The 19,907-nt window shown below is 47.2% G+C and overlaps 2 pseudogenes; both read left to right on the top strand.

Moving 5' to 3' along the window:
* The first annotated feature begins 3,654 nt into the window (after positions 1–3,654).
* LOC144116830 (U2 spliceosomal RNA) lies at positions 3,655–3,797 on the top strand (annotated as a pseudogene).
* A 7,929-nt stretch (positions 3,798–11,726) lies between these two features.
* LOC144127529 (protein argonaute-2 pseudogene) lies at positions 11,727–17,955 on the top strand (annotated as a pseudogene).
* Positions 17,956–19,907: the final 1,952 nt, after the last annotated feature.

The following is a 19,907-nucleotide window of genomic DNA, read 5'->3' as shown; positions in this document are numbered from 1 at the left end:
GTAGGGAAGAGCGGCAGTTTTCAAACAAGAGCAAAATGGTGGCCATTGGATATGCGGTTCTGCCGCATTTTGCCCCGAAATCACCATTTCAGTGTGTTGGTGGCATCAAATATGTCATTTTTAATTTGGTAGCTGGAGGTCAAATAATCATGACAATATAGCACAGACAAGGACGACGAAACAATACGATGGCACAAACGCTGTCTTTCAAGAAAGTTTACTGCAAACCACGTCAAATATATACATTGCGCCCCCCCCCCCCCCCAAAAAAAAAACAATGAACAAGGTATGCCTTACATATTCACGCTGGACGCATTGAAAACAAAACAAAAATTGATTATGGGGCATTTAACCACACGAACTCTTTCTTAGTGAGTGTGAGTGACACAAAAGGTGCGCTACCACAATGATTGTGGTTATTTTAAAATTTTCGTAGCCTTGATTATCTCACACATCAACTTTTCTCTGTGTCTGTCTAGCACAATACAGCGCATGAATTCCAGCACACAGCTCTCAGGATCTGGCAAATGATCGTAATCACGACAGTGAATCATCAAATTCTCCCTCACAGCTTTGTTCACAACATAATGGCGCTTTTTTAACCTCTCATTGGCACACCTGCCAGTTTTACCATTGTAAACATAGCCAAAATTCAAGGGGATCAAGTACACTATGCCCTCTGTTTCTGAGAATGATAAGAGTTAAACAAGAACAGTACTGAGAGATGCATGTTTAAAACAGTGCAATGCACAATACCTTTAACCAGAACAGCCAGCCATTCCAAACTTGTGATCAAGTTGGACTTTTTTTTTCTGAACTGCACTTTCCGGAACCCAGAGGGTCTCCTTTGTGCAGCATCTGCTCATGTGGGAAGCTGATAAGGTGTCGTGATGTGGCCTTCATAAGGTAAGATTCTGGTCTCCCGAGGCGATCATATTCGCATTTGTGGATGCCCCCTCGAGCCACCTGATTCCGTCCTCGCACCTCGCAGAGCATGGCTTTTATAAAAACAGCACACCAAAGCATCTCCCAAGTAACAGTGCAGAACACAGACGGGTGCACGAGATGAGAAGGTGACACAACAAGCGCTGACTTGCAATGTTTGTTTTGAGAAATACAGAACTTCATATACCCTTCTATAAAGTCGCCACATGTTCCAAGGACACGTGGCCTGCACACTGTGTGGCACACGCACTCCTGCACAGTCGTGAAAATCATTGCACGTTTGACAGCTCAAGTTCTTTTTTTGTTAGCAATAGGGACGGTGTGCTGACGCATTGTTCTCGTAGTCTGAATAATCCTAGCTGCCCCAATAATCTCACAGACCACCTGTTCACTGTGTGTTTTCAGCACTTTGCATCGATGATTGATTGAGGAATTGATTTTGCACTGTTGCATTGAGCACTACAGCATATTTTTGTCTGGATACACAGCACAATGCACTTTTTTGCAACTTTGGAATTTTTTTTCTGTAAGTTATTCAGTTTAATTTTAGTGTAAACAATTTATCCATGTAGTACATGTTTTGGCGAGGCAATGAAAAGTTTTATATAGCTCATAAATGTCGTGTGGACTTTTTAAAAAAGTTCCGAAATGAAGCATTTTGAGCTAAAAAACAAACTACAAAAAACAAAAACCTTGTGCAGGCATTGTCTTGACACATGATAAAAAATACAACTCATATAAGTTGTCCAAAAAAACTTTGGAGGCCAAAAAGAAAAGAAACATTTTATCATGAATTTTGTACGGAGACCTACTTTTGCACTAGTCTGGAAAATTCAATGGACTGTCAGATGATGAGAAAAATTTTTTCTCATTCGATATTAAGAGAAATTTCTTTTGTGAGTTCAATAAAAGACACATTTTTTGGACCAAATCAAAGAGGGTTATGAGCAAACATTGGTGCGTTTGGCATGAAATGACCCATGTAGTCAGCTGCATAAAATTTAGATGAGCTATATTACATGCACACATCTTTTTTTTTTAAGCAATGTTACGGCCTCAGGGCATATAAAGGGGGTATGTTTGGGTGGTTTCGCTAGATGCTAAAATAAACTGATGACCACTTGCTTTGAACATGTATAGCAGACCTACTAAAATGACAACTTGGTCCAATACACAAAATTCAAATGTTATGCTCATTAAATTTTTCTGGTGCTGGCGATAACGGTGGTAGAAGCCGCGTCAGAACTTGAACATTTATTGTGCCAAACACAAAACAATTGAACACCTGGAAATTCAGAAGTGGAAATATACCAGTAATACAAAAATGGCAACCCTTATCCATTCATTTTAATTAATGAAATACAACCAAATTAACCTATTCAGTTCAAATCTGCATTAGCTATTATAATTTACTCAAGTTCTCTCATGGCCCATGCAGAGGCAGTAAGAGAGGGGAGTGAGCGGTTGCAAAGTGATACATAAGAACAATGCTGAACTGCAGGTTTTTCCAGGAAAAATAAATGCACGTATATATTAAAATATTGCAACATCATTATACAGGTTTACGGGGCAAAGGAAATACACATTACACATTGCTATAAAAAATATGTCTTGTACAAAAGATATTAGGGTGAGAAACAAAACAATGCAAGCCGCAGTATCATAATTGGTTCAAAATGTTTAGAAACAGGCGCAACAGCAGCAACCAACAACACCACAATGGCAAAACAATGTATAATTTGTATCAAGAACAATAACATGAAAAATCGGCTCACTGAATAAATTCCGTGAATTCGGCAGAATATTTCAATTTAATTGTTTCAATTTGCTTGGAGACGAGTATTGCACTTCGCTTAATTAATACATTAATTAATTACTTAAATAATGAATTCGATTCAGCTGTTGCACGCACTTAATGACATGTTCAATTCTAAGTGATTCACTTGTCAAATGGTTTCACTTGTATATAGATTCACGAAATTATGCAGACAAATAAAAATGCGTACATGTTGTCCTATAGCTGCCTCATCTGTCGAAGCAGGCGTCCCGCTGTGTGGTGCGATGTGTGGCAGAGTTTTGTTCTCGTTGTTGAGACTTAGGGAAGAATGAAAAGTTCACGGACCCGCCCACCGGCTCAAGCTGATCCACAGTAGCTACCACGTGCAGGTAATCACTGACACGTGAAGATAATCGCTGCTACGGGCAGACATTTGGAGAGTTAAACGAGATTTGAGAGAAAAGATTGGCAGAAAGGACTCGAAACAGCCGCCTCATCTGAAGCGACGACGACGGTTTAGCAACAGGTACTTCCGGTGACAAGCAGCCCTCGCCACATGTGCGGCAGCCCCTACATCGCAGCTCAATAGGGCCGGGCAGCCATCTAATCGTCCCCTTCCTGTGAAGGGAATGCTTTACTGCTACCTTGCGTAGCTGCTTCGCCGTGTAGGAGAGTTTTACCTTGAACCGAGGAGAAACCACGTGACAGCTATGACGTCATTCAGCCGCCACCGCCGCGTTCATTGTGATCATTGGCATTGGCGTTGACGATGTTCTGGACTCCGTCGATTTTGAGGAAAGGCAGGGATTTGGGGAAACGTTTCCCACAACCAGCATGTGTTGACATTCTCCGTGACAGCAAGCGTTGTCCGCGGTACGAAAGGTGCATTATTTACGCCCGATATATAAATGAAAAAAAATTGACGCCCCATTATAGTTGTCCGGACCCGTGGAGTATCTCTTACGGGTCCAAGTTGGACTTATTTTTGGAAATGTGGCGGGGAGTTTGAAGGATGCTTCTTTCCCGCCACCGGTTGGCCCAGTATTGCACTACCTCCGGGATCGGCCTTGTCTTTAGCGCGTCTTTACTATCCTGTCTTTCTGTCCCATCTTTCAACTCTCGCTACTATCTGCACGTGGTAGCGATTGTGGCTCGGCTTGAGCCAGTGAGCAGGCCTGTGCACTTTCCTTTCTTTCTTCCAGGCAGTAACAGACAGACAGACGACCCATTATGACAGACGGTAATTCGGAATTTGAGCGCAGCTCTTCGCAAGCCGCTTGCTACCGCTTGGCAGGTTCCTGTTGCGTTGCTAGCGACCCTCCGGCATCGTCCCGTAGCAGCCGCCTTCCGGCTGTCCATTCCTCTCGTGTGTCAGGTGGCGCTTCGCTCTGCTGCTGCCTGCCAACACGTCACCTGTCACACTCCGTAACACGTCACCTGTCAGGTAGCATGTTACAGCGACTACGACGCGGAACGCAGCAACGGGCGAACTGGGCTCTAAAAGGAATGAAACTAAAGAAGTCACGGCAGTTCAACACGAAGCGAAAAGCTTCACCACGTTGGTAAAGAAGTCGCATAGGCCGGAGAATAGCCTGCAATGACTTTCAGCCCAACCATGTTAGCCATGTATGAGTTATGGCGTGGAACTCTTGACCTCTGCCCTTGACCCATGACCTTTAGTTGACCTCTGATCTTTGACCTTTGACATTAGGTGACATTTGGGTTCACCTTTGACCCTAAACACATTTGATGGGGGTGTAAGACCATGAGATACGTCTAAGCCACGTGGTCGTGTGTGTATATACTATAGAACGGCTGTCCATGCAGGCGCTGCCGTGGACGAGCCACAGGTGCTTAGCAAGCGTCCTTGTTTTCGCTGAATTCCAGGGTTAGCGAAGTTAAAATAAAAATTGTTTTTTTTTGTTCTCAAGTATACAACTAGAAGGAAAGCGTGCGCGTGTGTCGCAAATATATTGAATGCGCGGCGGGACATTTGTTGCTTCTTCGTTGCTGTGGGGGAGGGCTGATCGCATTTGTGTGAAAATTAAGACCCTGTGCGACAGCTAGGGCCTCGCACTCAGTTCTTCCGTGCAAAGGGTATACGACGCTGTTTGGGGGCGCTGCGTGTTTAGTCGTGTGTAGTTACAGAGCATGCCATTGTCGGCTTGCACAGCTGTCTTAGTTGGGACGGCCATTGCGACGTATGCTCTCGACCACAGTATACTGAATTTTCGGTCACTGACCATGTCAGATATGTTAGCTGAAGTCAGCTGACCATATTCACATGGTCAGTAAACCGAAGATTCATTCTGCTGACCTGACCAGACGGCATTCCGTCAAACCCTCGACTAGGTACTCTATACCATCTGTCTTTTACCACTCGTTATGACATACATGATGGAGGCCAACAGTGACCGAACCAAGAAGCATAAGGGATGTTTTTTTAATAATATGTGGTGTTCATCCGTGGGGTCTTAATACGGCAAAAACTTGTTAAAGAGTCTGGGTGCTTGGAGTACGCCTTCGTCGCAGAGGACAGCTTTGAAGGCACCTTTAAAGTTATTGAAGGACTCAGGACTGAGTGCAAGATTGTGAACAATCAGTGTGTGCCCTGTGTACCCTGCAAGTAACGGCCGACGGACACGTGGAAAAGTGATCATATCCCTTTGTTCTCTCCCTTTTCTATCTCTCCCTTCGTTCTACTTCCCACGTGTAGGGTAGCATACCGGGTGTTGCCTAGTTAACCTCCCTGCCTTTCCGTCTTTCTCTGTCTCTCTCTTTGCGACGTTAAACCCCCATGAAGAAAAAACGAAACTTTTTAAAAATAATTGATTATAAAGCAGAAGGAAAACAACCACATGCCGCCGTTGGTATCCGAAACCCACTACCTCTGAATTTAGCGTCCTGTGCTCTACCAACGGAGCTCCGGCGACGGCTGTCCAGTCTTCAGCTTTCGGCGGTGTATATATGCGTGTCGTAGCGATCGCTATGATCGCACACGCAGCAGATGTATGAACGCTACGTTAAACGGGCATTTTCGGCTCGCAGCGGTGCCTTCGGCCAGCGGTGGCAATCAAGCCACCGCTCCTGCTCCGTCGCCCGCCGGTACGTCGCGGGTTTCGTTCGCGCAAGTACTGCAGCAGGGTGCCGCGCCCAGTCCGCAGCCGCGCGCCGTCAGCCGCGGCCCGGCCCCTGCCGCGGTGCCCAGAGCTCAGCCCACCGCGCAGCCCACCGCTCAGCCCAGCGCCTCCCGTCCCAGCTACGGGGCCGCCGCCGCCGCAGGTGACGCCAACGTAGCGGCCAGCAGCCCGCGGCCTGCATCCGCAGCAGCCGCCGTGAGTCGCAGTCAGCCGGCAGCAGCTGCCCTACCACCGTCGCCACCATGTACGCCGCCCGTTGCAGTAACAGAGCAGACCCCCGAAGCTGGAGACCAGGCCACTCCAGGCGGCGATGTCAGTATCAAGGTGCGTACTGTTTTCCGAAAAGGGCTTCACCTTGGGCCATGGCATGTAGCTCGTTTAACCTCGTTATAACAAAGTAGAAAGTTCGTTCGCGGCTGTTACTTCGTTATATGTAGTGTTGACCGAGCTTCCACGGGGAATCGTAATTCCTTCGTTATATCCATTATTTCGTTATAAACCATGCTGTGCAGCTTGTTATGCCAGGGGTCCATATAAAGTTGCACCTATTAAAGCGGTTGAACCTCTTTACCACGAAGTTGAAAGTTTCCGGCGATAACTTCTTTGTAAGGGTAGCTTCGTTATAGCTCCTGTTGGCTGAGCTTCCACGTGCAATCATAATTTCTTCGTTATATCAGTTGATTCGTTATAAACCGCTTCGTTACAAAGGGCTTTAACTGTTAGTTTCAAGGCAAGAGGAAACATCACCCTTCCAAAATATCGACTTGCACAGACGGCACGAGAACCAAACCCCGGTATAATACAACTAAATAATAATAATAATAATAATAATAATAATAATAATAATAATAATAATAATAATAATAATAATAATAATAATAATAATAATAATAATAATAATAATAATAATAATTGGTTTTTGGGGAAAGGAAATGGCGCAGTATCTGTCTCATATATCGTTGGACACCTGAACAGCGCCGTAAGGGAAGGGATAAAGGAGGGAGTGAAAGAAGAAAGGAAGAATAGGTACCGTAGTGGAGGGCTCCGGAATAATTTCGACCACCTGGGGATCTTTAACGTGCACTGACATCGCACAGCACACGGGCGCCTTAGCGTTTTTCCTCCATAAAAACGGAGCCGCCGCGGTCGGGTTCGAACCCGGGAACTCCGGATCAGTAGTCGAGCGCCCTAACCACTGAGCCACCGCGGCGAGGCATACAACTCAAGAACGAAACAGCATGTTCCTCTCGAAAGAGGCCCTCCAGCCAAAGGCGTCGACTGGTTCTCATGACTTCATGGTTAGTCAATCCTCTTGGACCTGCGTGACATCTCAGAGAGTGGCATATGAAAGGAGATGAACCACCGTTTAATCAGATTGAGAGCGACGTCCGGAGAATCGGCCGACGCCGTTGGCTGCAAGGCTTCCTTGGTAGGGCATCCGTCGCTTCTTTCTCGAATTGCAGCCGACTATGCAGTGCTTAGTTTTTACTAACAAAAAGTTCTGTGGGTAGCAAGCATCGTGGCAGTGATTGACGTATAGGGCGCTCTGGAAGTGAAACATCAGATTTTACTGCTGAGAAAGTCAAGATAGAGAACAACGTTTGGGAACCGCAATGAGTTCCTTGGTCAACAATGATATAGACAAGGCGAGTGGGCGAAATTTAAAAGGAAAGTTTGTATTTCGATGAGTGGTTGGAACCCAACCGCGGCGGCTGCGTTTCGATGGAAGCGAAGCGCTGAGGCGCCCGCGTGCTGTGCGATGTCAGTGTATGTTAAAGATCCCCAGGTGGTCTAAATTATTCCGGAGCCCTCCACTACGGCATTTCTTTCTTCCTTTCCTCTTTCACTCTCGCCTTTTGCCTTCCCTTACGGCGCGTCTCAGGTGTCCGCCGATATGTGAGAAAGGTACAGTGCCATTTCCTATCCCCGATAACCAATTTTCAATTCTCACAGTTTCTTCTGTGAGGTTCAGGGCCTCAGTCGTCGCCTGGATAAAGGGTTGCTCGAGGAATTATTGCGTCGTCAGGTTTAGCCTTTGGGTTCACTACTTACGCACCAGCGGCTGAGTGTTGTGTTGCCAGCGTGTGAAATTCTTTTTAAAGCGGAAGCTTTACTGACCGCAGGCTGAGCAGTTTCGCGTGATTCCTGGAGAGCCGTGCTGCACATGCACGAGGAGCAGTGACGACACATGGCGCATTTCTCTCTCTCGATCCCTACTCACTACTGCGCATGCGCCACTAGTAGCACTAGTAGCAGCCGCTGCGCACCGCCGCACATTTCCTCAAAATCCAACTTTAAATTTAGTTTCCTCTTTTCCTCCCTCCTTTATACCTTCCTTAATTCACGGCGCGGTTCGGGTGTCCACCGAGATGTGAGACGGTTACTGTGCCATTTCCTTTCCTCAAAAAACCAAACAAAACAAGTGAGCCGACGGCGTTCATAGAGTTCATTGACGTGGACAACTTTGCAAAGACCGTTCATTTTCACGAAACGAAAAGCGCACAATCGGCTCCGTGGTTCAGTGGAGACTTCAATCTCGGTTTCGCTTTGTATATCCTGGATCCAACCCGCCGCGGTGGCTAAGTGGTAAGGGCGCTCGGCTACTGATCCGGAGTTCCCGGGTTCGAACCCGTCCGCGGCGGCAGCGTTTTTATGGAGGAAAAACACTAAGTAATAATAATAATTTTGGGGGAAAGGGAATGCGCAGTATCAGTCTCATATATCGTTGGACACCTAAACCGCGCAGTAAGGGAAGGGATATAGGAGGGAGTGAAAGAAGAAAGGAAGAGAGAAGTGCCGTAGCGGTGGGCTCCGGAATAATTTCGGCCACCTGGGGATCTTTAACATGCACCGACGTCGCAGAGCACACGGGCGCCTTCGCGTTTTTCCTCCATAAAAACGCAGCCGCCGCGGTCGGGTTCGAACCCGGGAACTCTGGATCAGTAGCCGAGCGCCCTAACCACTGAGCCACTGCGGCGGGTAAACGCTAAGGCGCCGGTGTGCTGTGCGACGTCAGTGCACGTTAAAGATCCCCAAGTTGTCGAAATTATTCCGGAGCCCTCCACTACGGCACTTCTTTCTTCCTTCTTTCACTCCCTCCTTTTCCCCTTCCCCTACGGCGCGGTCAAGGTGCCCAACGGTATATGAGACAGATACGGCGCCATTTCCTTTCCCCCAAAACCGATTATTATTATTATTATTATTATTATTATTATTATTATTATTATTATTATTATTATTATTATTATTATTATTATTATTATTATTATTATTATTATTATTGGGCTAATCCACATCAAATTTTCTTGGGTGGGGCGGAAGAAATTGGCGCAGCACCTTTCTCTCATATCGGCAGACACCCGTACCGCGCGCCGTAAGAGAAAGGACAAAAAGGCGAGGGAGTGAAAGAAGAAAGAAAGAAGCGCCGTATTGGAGGGCTTCGGAATGATTTCGACCACCTGGGGATCTTCAACGTACACTGACATCGAACAGCACACGGGCGCCTTAGCGTTTCGGTTCCATCGAAACGCAGCCGCAGCGGTCGGGTTCGGTCCTGGGAACGCCGGATCAGTGATCGAGCACTCTAACCACCGAGCCACCGCGGTGAGTGTATTTTCTTTTTTAGTCACTCTTTAAATGGTCTTTAACTCGAAGCGAAATGATGCACCGTCGAGCCCGAACATTCACTCTGGCAAACTGATGTTTCCTTGGACTGCAGCTGTTGATACTTATAAATTAGGCGTCTGCACATTCTCAATTCACAGAAAAATTCGTGTGAATGTTGTTCATCTTTCGCTGTTAATGGGCAGCTGCGACGTCTTTTTTTGGCCTCCACGAATGCCGAAATTTCCAAGGTAGTTCCTTGTGCCGAGCTTCGCCGCCGGGCGTCGGTTTGTTTCAGCACGAATAATTAAATGTTTCCAATTTTGTCGCCCCAATCGGGACGATTTCTGCGGGAGACCTTGCACGTGTGACGTCACCAGCTGCATGCCCTTCCATATTTGCTTGGAGTTTGCGCAAGAAGAAGAAAATGAAGACCTTTGTTTTTGATCATTTCACACAAACAGTGGTCTGTCGCTTACAGTCTCCAGTTTAGTCAGTCAACGCGCCGAAAGTTTTTGTGACAGTATGCATGACGACAAGCTTCTATCTTGACGTCATTCTTTGGGAGAAACCCAGTTTTAGTTTCGGTGTTCTTTGCTTTTGCTGGTTTAAAGGGCTTCTGCTCAGGATTTTGAAAAACGCTTTTAAAGGCACAGAGAATTGACTCCCAAGAAATGTTATGCGAATAGGAACACAATACCACGTCTAAAACATTCAAACTCGCCCACAGTTGCCCTTTGAGTGGTTCTGAAACCTTGGAAGAAATACTTCAGCACTGGCGCTATCATGGGCTGGGTTCCCTGAATAAATAAATTAAGGCACAGAAAGAACTAGTACTGACTGTCTCGCTTTTGATGTACACCACGACCACGCAGTGCGGTTCCTTGATTTTGCAGTCGACCCGATCGTCCCTGTCATATGTGCTCAAGATAGAACAAGGCTTTGAAATACCTTCCGAGGAAAGTACAGGGTAGGTCAAAAGTTCCCAGGCCATAGGGTCTGCTTTTGAGCTGTATAATCAGGCAGACATGACACACCCAAAGACTCAAAATATCCGTAGAGGGCGGAAGAGGTATCGTTCTATACTCTGCGAACCTTGATAGCTTTAATCGCACCTTAAATGCCACGATATACCGATGAAAGAAGCAAGCCCTGTGGCCCCGGAACTTTTGACCAACCGTGTACATAACCTCGCTCAAGTACTACGAGCTTTCGTCATAAACACCTGAACCATATATTCCTACATTGAGCACAGAACCCACAATCCCGAGCGAAGGTTGGCGAGCTCTTTCCAGCGATTTTTTCACGCCCGCGCATTTCTCCGCCTCGCGCTCCTGCGTATTTTTGTTCAGATGTGGCTGTCGGTTAGATTCAGAAGTATGGCAGCTACTGTGGCCGCTGCCAATAATAAGTGTCGTTTCGGCGGCTCCCCCCCCCCCCCACCATTACCGGGAAAATTCCCGAACGCGTCTGCAGCCGGCGGTGTGGCCGAGTGGGTAGGGCTGGCTGAAGAGCGCCGACCTGTGAGCATGAAAAGAGTGATGAAAGGAGATAGAAAGGCTAGAAGACGCTGTAATTTAGATATTGACTGCAGATAACTTCGCTTGCACAAAACATTTAAGACATTCTCAGGGGAGCTATATTAATGTTCAAGCGCCGTCCTTTAATAGGCTCGCTACAACACACGGGGTGCAGGAGGCTTTCCCCGTTAAGACTCACCGGAACCGGTCCTGCACTGTAGTGTAGATCGAAGACGATTCGGCCAAACTTGTGTGACGCTCAACACACGAAACAGTGCGTGCATACTTACTTCTTCATGCCCTGCTCTAATTACCACCAATCACGGCGCAGGAGCTCGAGCGAACCCTGCCCTCTCACTTCCCGCGGAGGCCCGCCCACGGCCAGCTGGGCCGGACCATACAACTTCTTGCCAACCACTTCAGCATTGAGATACCGACCGGCAGCGTCTACCACTACGACGTCGACATCTCCTCGGAGACTGCCAAGGAGACCAAGGTTCCTGAGCAGAAAAACTACCGATGCCTCAGTACAAAGATCAACAGGATAGTCATCGAGCTCCTAGTAAAGAAGTACCGGCAAGACCTGGCCAACTGCATCCCGGCTTTCGATGGCCGCAAGAACCTGTACACGCACCGCCAGCTCAACTTCCGCGAGCGGACATTCACAGTCGACCTCGAGGAAGACCAGAGAAGCCAGAAGTTTATCATCAAGATCCTGTATGCAGCCACCGTGATCCTGGATGCCCTGCATGGCGTCTTCCAAAAGCGCGTACAAACTGTGCCCCAGGAAGTCCTCCAGGCCATCGACATCGTCTTGAGGCACAGCCCCTCGATCAACCTTGCGCCGGTTGGACGCTCGTTCTTCAGACCGCCGGGACCCAACGAGCACAATGACCTCGGAGGAGGCCGGGAGGTGTGGTTTGGCTACTACACGAGTGTTCGACCCGCCCAATGGAAGTCCATGCTTAACGTCGACATGTCAGCAACAGCATTCTACGAGTCGCTTCCACTGGTAGACTTCATGTGCAGGTTCTTCAGCGACAGCCGGCGTGTGTTGACACCCGCGGACTTACGGTCATTGCGCGACAACCAGTACGCGCGGCTGAATAGGGAGCTCAAAGGACTCCGCGTAAAAGTGACGCACCTTCCGTACCCGCGCAAGTACAAAGTGGTCAAGATCACGAGGGAAGCTGCGAAGGACATCTATTTTGAATCAAAAGGTAGTCAGATCTCCGTCGCCGACTACTTCCAGAGCCGCTACAGGCGCTTGTCGTACCCGAACTTCCCTTGCGTGCAGAGTGGCAGCCCGACGCATCCGGTCTACATTCCTCTGGAGGTGTGCGAGCTGGCCGAAGGCCAGCACTGTCGGAAGAAACTCGAGGAGAGTCAGACCGCCGAGATGATCAAGCGCACGGCCAAGCCGCCAGCCAAGCGCTTCCTGGAGATTCGTCAGTCTGTGCGCGACATGGTCAGCACCTCGGACAAGTACCTGCGAGAGTTCGGCGTCAAGATCAACCCCGAACCCACTCAGGTTGTGGGCAGAATTTTCGACCCGCCGTCTTTGGTTTTTGAGAACAACAGCATGTGCAAGCCGCGCGACGGTACGTGGGATCTCCGAGGGCAGCGCTTCTACAAGGCGATGTCGATGACACAGTGGATTGTTCTCAACGTGAGCCGCTTCGCGCAGAAGGACTGCCTGGACAACTTCATCAAGATGCTGATCCGCATCGGCCAAGAACTGGGCATGCGCATTGCGCAGCCGCTTGCGGTCATCACGTTCGACACAAACCGCAAGCCCATGCGGACCGTTCTCACGGAGCAGCGCAAGCAGCACCCGCAGTTGGAGATGGTTGTGGCTGTGATCACAAAAGCCACGAACTACGCTGAGATCAAGCAGGTGGCAGAGACTGAGCTCTCCCTGCGCACACAATGCATCTTGGACAACAACGTGGTCCAAAAGTGTAACGCAGCGCTCATCCAAAACCTGTGCCAAAAGATCAACGTCAAGATGGGCGGCATCAACAATAGTCTCCTGATGCAGGAGAAGCCGAAGCTATTACATAGGCCCGTGATCGTCATCGGAGCAGACGTGTCGCACCCATCGCCTGGAGACAAGATCAGGCCATCCATCGCCGCGTGCGTCGGAAGCCTAGACTCTGTACCGTCCAAGTTTCACGCCACCATTCGGGTACAGATTGAAGACTCCAAGGCTAAGGCGCGTGTGGAAATTATCAAGGACCTGAAGGACATGATCAAGGAATTGCTACTGGTTTTCTACCGCACCACCGGGCACAAGCCCCTGCGGATCGTCTTCTACAGGGACGGAGTGAGCGAGGGGCAGTTCTTGGAAGTCCGTAACCATGAGGTAAGCAACTGCGCCTACTACAATACTGTGTCCACTAATCTCTCATCTTGTTAAGACAGCTATACCGCATTCAATGCCGCTAGCGTCATTGGATAACCTTTTGTCTTATGACAAGCGGACTTCCTGTGCATATACGTAACGGCACCGAATAGATCTCCACAGCGCTACAATTTCAGGACATTCGGGACATTCATTTCTGGAGACGTCTTCTCGGTGTTAGTTGACGTCAGCTTGATCGTTTCTCTTCAAAAGGTGGTAAACATCCAAGACTGAGGCTTGTGGTTGGGTTTTGTGCGTGCCCGCTCCGTGTCTCACCCCTTTTACGCACGGGCGATATTAACGGCTGTGCAGTTTACCGTCCGTTGAACTGAACGACAGTTAGAGGTGCTATACCAGTTTCACAAGGTCATGTTTAATGTCATTAATTACTTAGTGATCAAGTTTTAACGCCATCGGAACAGTGTCACGCGCTCGTATTTAATGGCATTAGACAGACTAACTGCTGTTTGCGACCTACTGAGTTCGCCAGAACTCATTCGCCACAGCAGTGCATACTCTTGTCCCCATTCCGCATGCAGAAAGATATGCAACTTTTTTTGTGAAAAGTCACTATCCTGTGGATAATGGTTTATTCATAAAGAGCAGCATTTTTACCAGCAATTCTGAAGCACTGTTAGTCTGTGAGCTGGCACGCCAGTTCGACTTTTACGTCTAGTCAAGCAAGAACAGTGGCATTTTCTACAAATTTATTTTTATATTATATTTGAATGACATTGCTGAGGTTCTGACTCATTGAAACTGTTTATATTCAGGTCATTTTTTTAGCCCCTTGAAGGCGTTATCATCACCGTGACTTTTTTAAATTTTGTTTTCTTTCTTTCTTTTTTTAATTTTTTTATGTATTTAAAGACACCTCACAGGTCTCCGCAAAGGCATTGTGTAAAAATAAAAGGGGGGGGGGGGTCAAATACAGAACATTGTGCAAAATATGTTACAAATAAAAAAATAGTAAAAGTGCAGCAAAACACACAAAAAACAGGTGAGTTCAGATAAGATATCGCAATTCACAAAAAGGGATAAAAGTAAAAACAACTGCGTCATGGAACAAAAACAGGGGAAATGCACGAAGTCGAGTTATACAAAAGCCAAAGAAAACATATCAGGCATAAATGAGCAAAGTTGCGCATCCACGGAACCAAAGAGGCAATAGGTCTCAAGCTGCTGAAAACGAAGTTGTACGAATCCGGAGTATATAAATGACGTGCTAACCGTTATCAGCGAAGTGTTTGGGTAGATGTTCGCAAAAGGTGTCATGATTAGCCTGCAGGGCGATGCAGTCCGGAAGATTCTTCCAGAGACGGATGGCACGCGGGAGTGACCAGAAGTTGAAAGCATGTGTGTTGCCATAAATGCGGCATAGCTGTAGTTATTATGTAATCTATGTTATAAGTAGGAAGGACGTTGCAGATGTGCTGGCGGTGAATCAGTGGCATGGACGTATTTGTGAAAGATAGATATAAGGGCAGTCTTGCGACGAATTTGCAACGGATGCATAGAGCGAAAGTTTGATCTTTAGTTGGGTTAGACTAGACTGATAACTGCAATTTTGCGAAATGAGACGACAAGCCCCATTGTGGACAGCTTCCAACTTCTCTCTCAGATATTTCTGATGAGGTGACCAGATGGATGAAGCGTACTCTAGCTGCGGTGTGACAAAAGTAATGTAGGCTTGTTCACACACGTGAGGGGTAGTGCATTGCAGGTTACGGTGAATGAAAACTAGTGACCGGGAAGCATTAGCGAAAGTGATGGTTATGTGTTCAGCCCAAGAAAAGTTTGGTGAAATATGGATGCCTAGATGCTTATACTGCGTAGTCAGAGCCAATGTATCGTTATTATTGTAGTATGGAAAATTCGAAGTGACTGATTTTCGGCTAAAAGTAATTATCTTACACTTAGAAATGTTTAAAGTCATTAGACACGTTTTACACCAGTCGTTTATGCAATCGAGGTCACTTTGAAGTTCAAGGTGGCCATTAGTAAATTTTATTGGTGAATAAATAATGCAGTCGTCAGCAAATATGCGCATATAAGATGAGATTGTTGCTGGCAGGTTATTAATGTAAATTAAGAATAGTAATGGACCGAGGAGGCTTTCTAGTGCCGCGCTCGATGTAACATCGGAAACAGGAAATTAATAATTGTTAACAGCGGTGAACTGCTGGCGATTAGAAAGAAGACTACGGACCCATGACAGAGTTAAAGAATTTAATTTTAGAGTACAGAGCTTAGATATTTGTCGGCAATGTTCTACCCGATAAAATGCTTTGGCAAAGTCCAAAAAGGTGCAAGTCATCAATTTCCGTGCGAGTGTTTGTTAGTACTTTTGAAAACCGGTACAACCTTTCCTATTTTCCAACCGGTGGAAACCTCACCTGCAGATATTGACTGCTTAAAGATATGAAGGAAGATGATGCTGGAGACAGAAATGGCATTTCTTTAGTATTTTCAGTTAATTTCATCAACCCCAGAAGAAGAGGGTACTAGGCTATTTATCAGGTGTACTAAGCCATAAAGTGTAATGTCAACCGGTGCCATGTACGGGTAACCAAAATCTGGTACTTACGGGATGTTAGGATTATCTTCTTGGTGAAAATATATGCGAAAAACGAATTAAAAGCTTTAGGACATTCAGCATCGAAGTAGGGGGCGCTGTGAATATCATGTATTGATATATCATTACTGACACTGTTCGGACGTATTGCTTTGAAGGGCTTGCTTTTATTGTTCCTAAGTAGCGCCGGAAGGGCTTTTGAAAAAAATATTTATTTTTTTCGACACAAAGGCCATAACAACACAGCTTTAGGTAGGTTTTATATTTACCCCGCGTGCAGGGTGAACATTCGTGCTATGCATTTTTGTACAACCGTTTTTTCTTATTTCTCATTTGTCGATGCTTTCTTCTAAAGCAAAGCTTAGATTTATGATTTGATAGCGTGACAAGCGGGACACGTTTGGCTACATGTTAGGCGAGCTTGTCTCTAAATTGAACCCGCGGTTATCTAATACTGACCTATATTGAAAAGAGGGCGTCAGAATATTATCAGAAAACATTTGAATTTCGATCATCATTGATTGGATTGTAATCTCCTCTGTTATAGTTGCGAATCTGTAATATCAATAAATCTGTCAATAAATTGTAATGTCGTTAAATCTGGACGTGTAGCGCCAGCTCCGAAAATAATGGCATAGGCAAACTTAAGGCTACAATTAAACATTGCGGTTATTTCTAGTGCGCATGTGGTACGGGTAATAAAAGGCAGCGCCACCTGCAGTTGAGATCTCAGCTCAGTAGGGGGTCGCAGTTAGACCAGTCTACTGACCCGCTGCATCGGCCGAGTGCTATCCTGGCTCATATAAGTCTCACTCTACAACTTCCATTATAGTCGGATACAACTCAAGAACCAAGCGGCTTTTCCCCCTGAGAGGACTCTCTTGCAGCCAATGGCGTAGACCATTTCTCATGAGCCTCCTAAGGTAACCATGTAGGAAGTCGCAAAAGGAAGGGGTTAGTCTCCCCCCTCACAGGAGAGACTATTGTCATTGTCACCGCGCTCGCTGCATTGTCCACCTTGCAGGTTCGTGAAAACCAGCCGACGCCATTTACTGGAAGGGGGTCCTTTTACGGGGAAAAGCGGCTTCATTCTTGAGTTGTATCATTGGAATTAGTTTAGCCACAAAAAAAAAATGCCACGAAGTGGCACCAGGAAAACAACGGCTGAGCAGTGAAGCCGGGCGTTCCTCTACTGAATTTTCTTGGCTTTGTGTGGTTGTTCACTGACGGCATACTCAAACGCCACGCTTGCACAGAAACTTTAGTTGAGTGAAGTCAAATAGTAAGTCAATGCCTAGAGTTATGTATATAAACCGATCATGTGATCCAGAATGTGGACCGTGTGAACTCAATTTAGCGGAGTGTGCGAGTAACTGCAGCTGACTGCTGTTCATTTCGGCGTTGGTTGGAAAAGCTGCACTTCCGTTGAGCTGAACAGTTGCTGAAACTGCTCGTTTAACCAGATTAAAACCGATAATAGCGTTGCTAAAAAAACGCTGCTCTTCGCCATAGAGTTTTTTTCCCAAACGACAATTATATAAGATAGGACAGCAGAGTTCGTGAAGGTCCAAAGCGTTTTGTTCACATTCTGTACCAAGTATATATCGTGATTCGTCGAATGGCCTTTAAACCCTGACCAAGTTTTTCTTTGTTTCCGCTCTCGAATCTCTCAGGTGAGCGCCATCCGGCTGGCGTGTGCGGAAATGTGTCCCACCGAGACCTACGAGCCACCGCTGACGTTCATCGTGGTCCAGAAGCGACACCATACGAGGTTCATGCCTGCCAACGACCGCGACGGCGTGGGCAAGTTCCGCAACGTCCCACCAGGCACGACCGTAGACTCGGTGGTCACGCACCCGCTGGACTTCGACTTCTTCCTCTGCAGCCACTTCGGCATCCAGGTAGGCGACCTCTTCTCCGCCCTTGTTGCTATTGTCAGCGGGAAGAAATGGTCCGCGGTGTTTTCGTTTATCAATTTGCGGAGGAAATAGTCCGGGCGCCGGCGTCGCCACAGTCGCGTCGAGTCTTTAGTGCGCTACAAATACCAGGAGCGCCTGCGGTGGAGGCCTTCCGCAGCTTGAGGAAAGGGAAGCATGGCCTCCGAGATCACCTGCAAGCGACACCGTGGCGTAAGCATTCCGCTTCACATCGAGGCCACCAGGAGCGCTATGAGTGACTGTAACGTCATCGTTCGACCTTGAGGAAGCGGTATCGGAAGTTGCGCACGGGGGGCCTTATGTCCAGTGCGGATTGATGCTGTCATACGGATGTGGTCATTAGTTTTTCTTTTCAGGATGGCGTCTGCTCAGACAATGAATGCATGGGGTTGGGTGAAAAGAGAAGCGCTTGATGCTCGGCTGGGCCTGGTTGCTCGTACGTTAAAGCGGGACGCGGCTTTGCAGTCTCAAGAAACGGCCAAAAAACTGATTTTTAAATAGTCGTGTCGGCTTGTATGCCTCGTTTTTTTATGCTGTACTGAAGTCGGGACAGCGACATAGATGACGATGACCGACCAATGCGCTGATGACAGCCAGGCAGGAAATAATAGTTATTCACGGTATTTGTCGGCGCGAGGGCATCTAAGGCCAAATAAAGAGAGAAACATGTTGTGCATGCAGCATTAAGAGCAAGGCGAGCACGTGCTGTGCTCATAGGCACTGCCAGTTTTTTGTATATTGCGTTTAAACACTCTCCTTCCCACGTAATGTGTGCTAATAAAATAAGTGTATTCAAACCGCACACACCATCCCACATCACGTCGCACCACAAGCAGGACCACACCGCACCACCACATACCACGATGCGAAGCGACCCAGCCCGACATGGCACTCGGAATCTGGGCATGTGAATAACTTTACTCCTTTGCGCTCCCGCAGGGCACCAGCCGGCCGGCCCACTACTATATCGTGTGGGATGACTCCAAGTTCAGCGCGGACGACCTGCAGAAGCTCAGCTTCTACCTGTGCCACACATACTCCCGGTGTGCAAGGAGCGTGAGCATCCCGGCCCCTGTGTACTACGCGCACCTGGCCGCCTTCCGCGCAAAACACCACATCGCCAGCAAGCTGGAGACGTCAGGCACGGTCAGCCAGTCGTCTGAGGGCGGTGGGGACGCAGTGTTGACCACTGCCCAATACGTGGAGGCCGTCAAGGTGCTGCAGGAACTGCAGGCCTCCATGTACTTCGTGTAATGGAGGAGGTTCTCCGCTGCCCCTGCATTCCGGTTACGGTGAGCCTGGAGGAGTACCACTGACGTCATACCCAACAGTTCTGGATTCTGGAGAAAAACATTTTTGAACGGGAAAGCGTTTAAAGGCCTTTGCAGGGAGGGTGTTACATAGGGTATAGGGAGGGTATTATGAGCTCAGTGTTCCTCATATTTTGTAAGATTCTACTACAACGATCAATATATCCCCAACCTCCCGCCTGCAGGCTTGCATTTTTTGCTATTAACGTTTTTGCTACAGTCCAAAGCGTTCCTCATTGGTTTTCTATTACAGTCATAACTGCTCGATGCGAGCGATGGAAACAGTATAAAAGGAAGGTTCTTCCAGATATTGGAAGAATTGACCTTGAATATTTCAATACCAGAATCTTACAGTTTCCCAAATTTCATTTTTTTTGTCCAAGAATGTTGGACATGTGCGCAACACGTAGAGGACAAGATATACGTGACACGAAGTGGACATTTTCTCCAGTTCCTCTTGGCGTATAGCAACAATTTTTAATGCGTTTTCTCGGAGTGAGAGACGACTTAACTGTGAAGTGCTGCTCCGCTCACATTCAGGACTGCTGCTTCGAATTCCTCCACTAAGAAAAAAAATTAGTCAGTTGTAAATTCTTTTTGTGTTGCCTAAACAAGAAGTTTACCACCAGACGAAATTAAAAACGTGAGAATTTTGATTCAAATTCTATGATCGAAATTTAAAGTTTTTCAGTTTGG

The sequence above is a fragment of the Amblyomma americanum genome, chromosome 1 (genome assembly GCF_052857255.1).
Source record: "Amblyomma americanum isolate KBUSLIRL-KWMA chromosome 1, ASM5285725v1, whole genome shotgun sequence".
Taxonomy (NCBI): domain Eukaryota; kingdom Metazoa; phylum Arthropoda; class Arachnida; order Ixodida; family Ixodidae; genus Amblyomma; species Amblyomma americanum.
The sequence above is the reverse complement of the archived record's forward strand: the minus strand, read 5'-3'. Positions and strand labels throughout refer to the sequence as shown.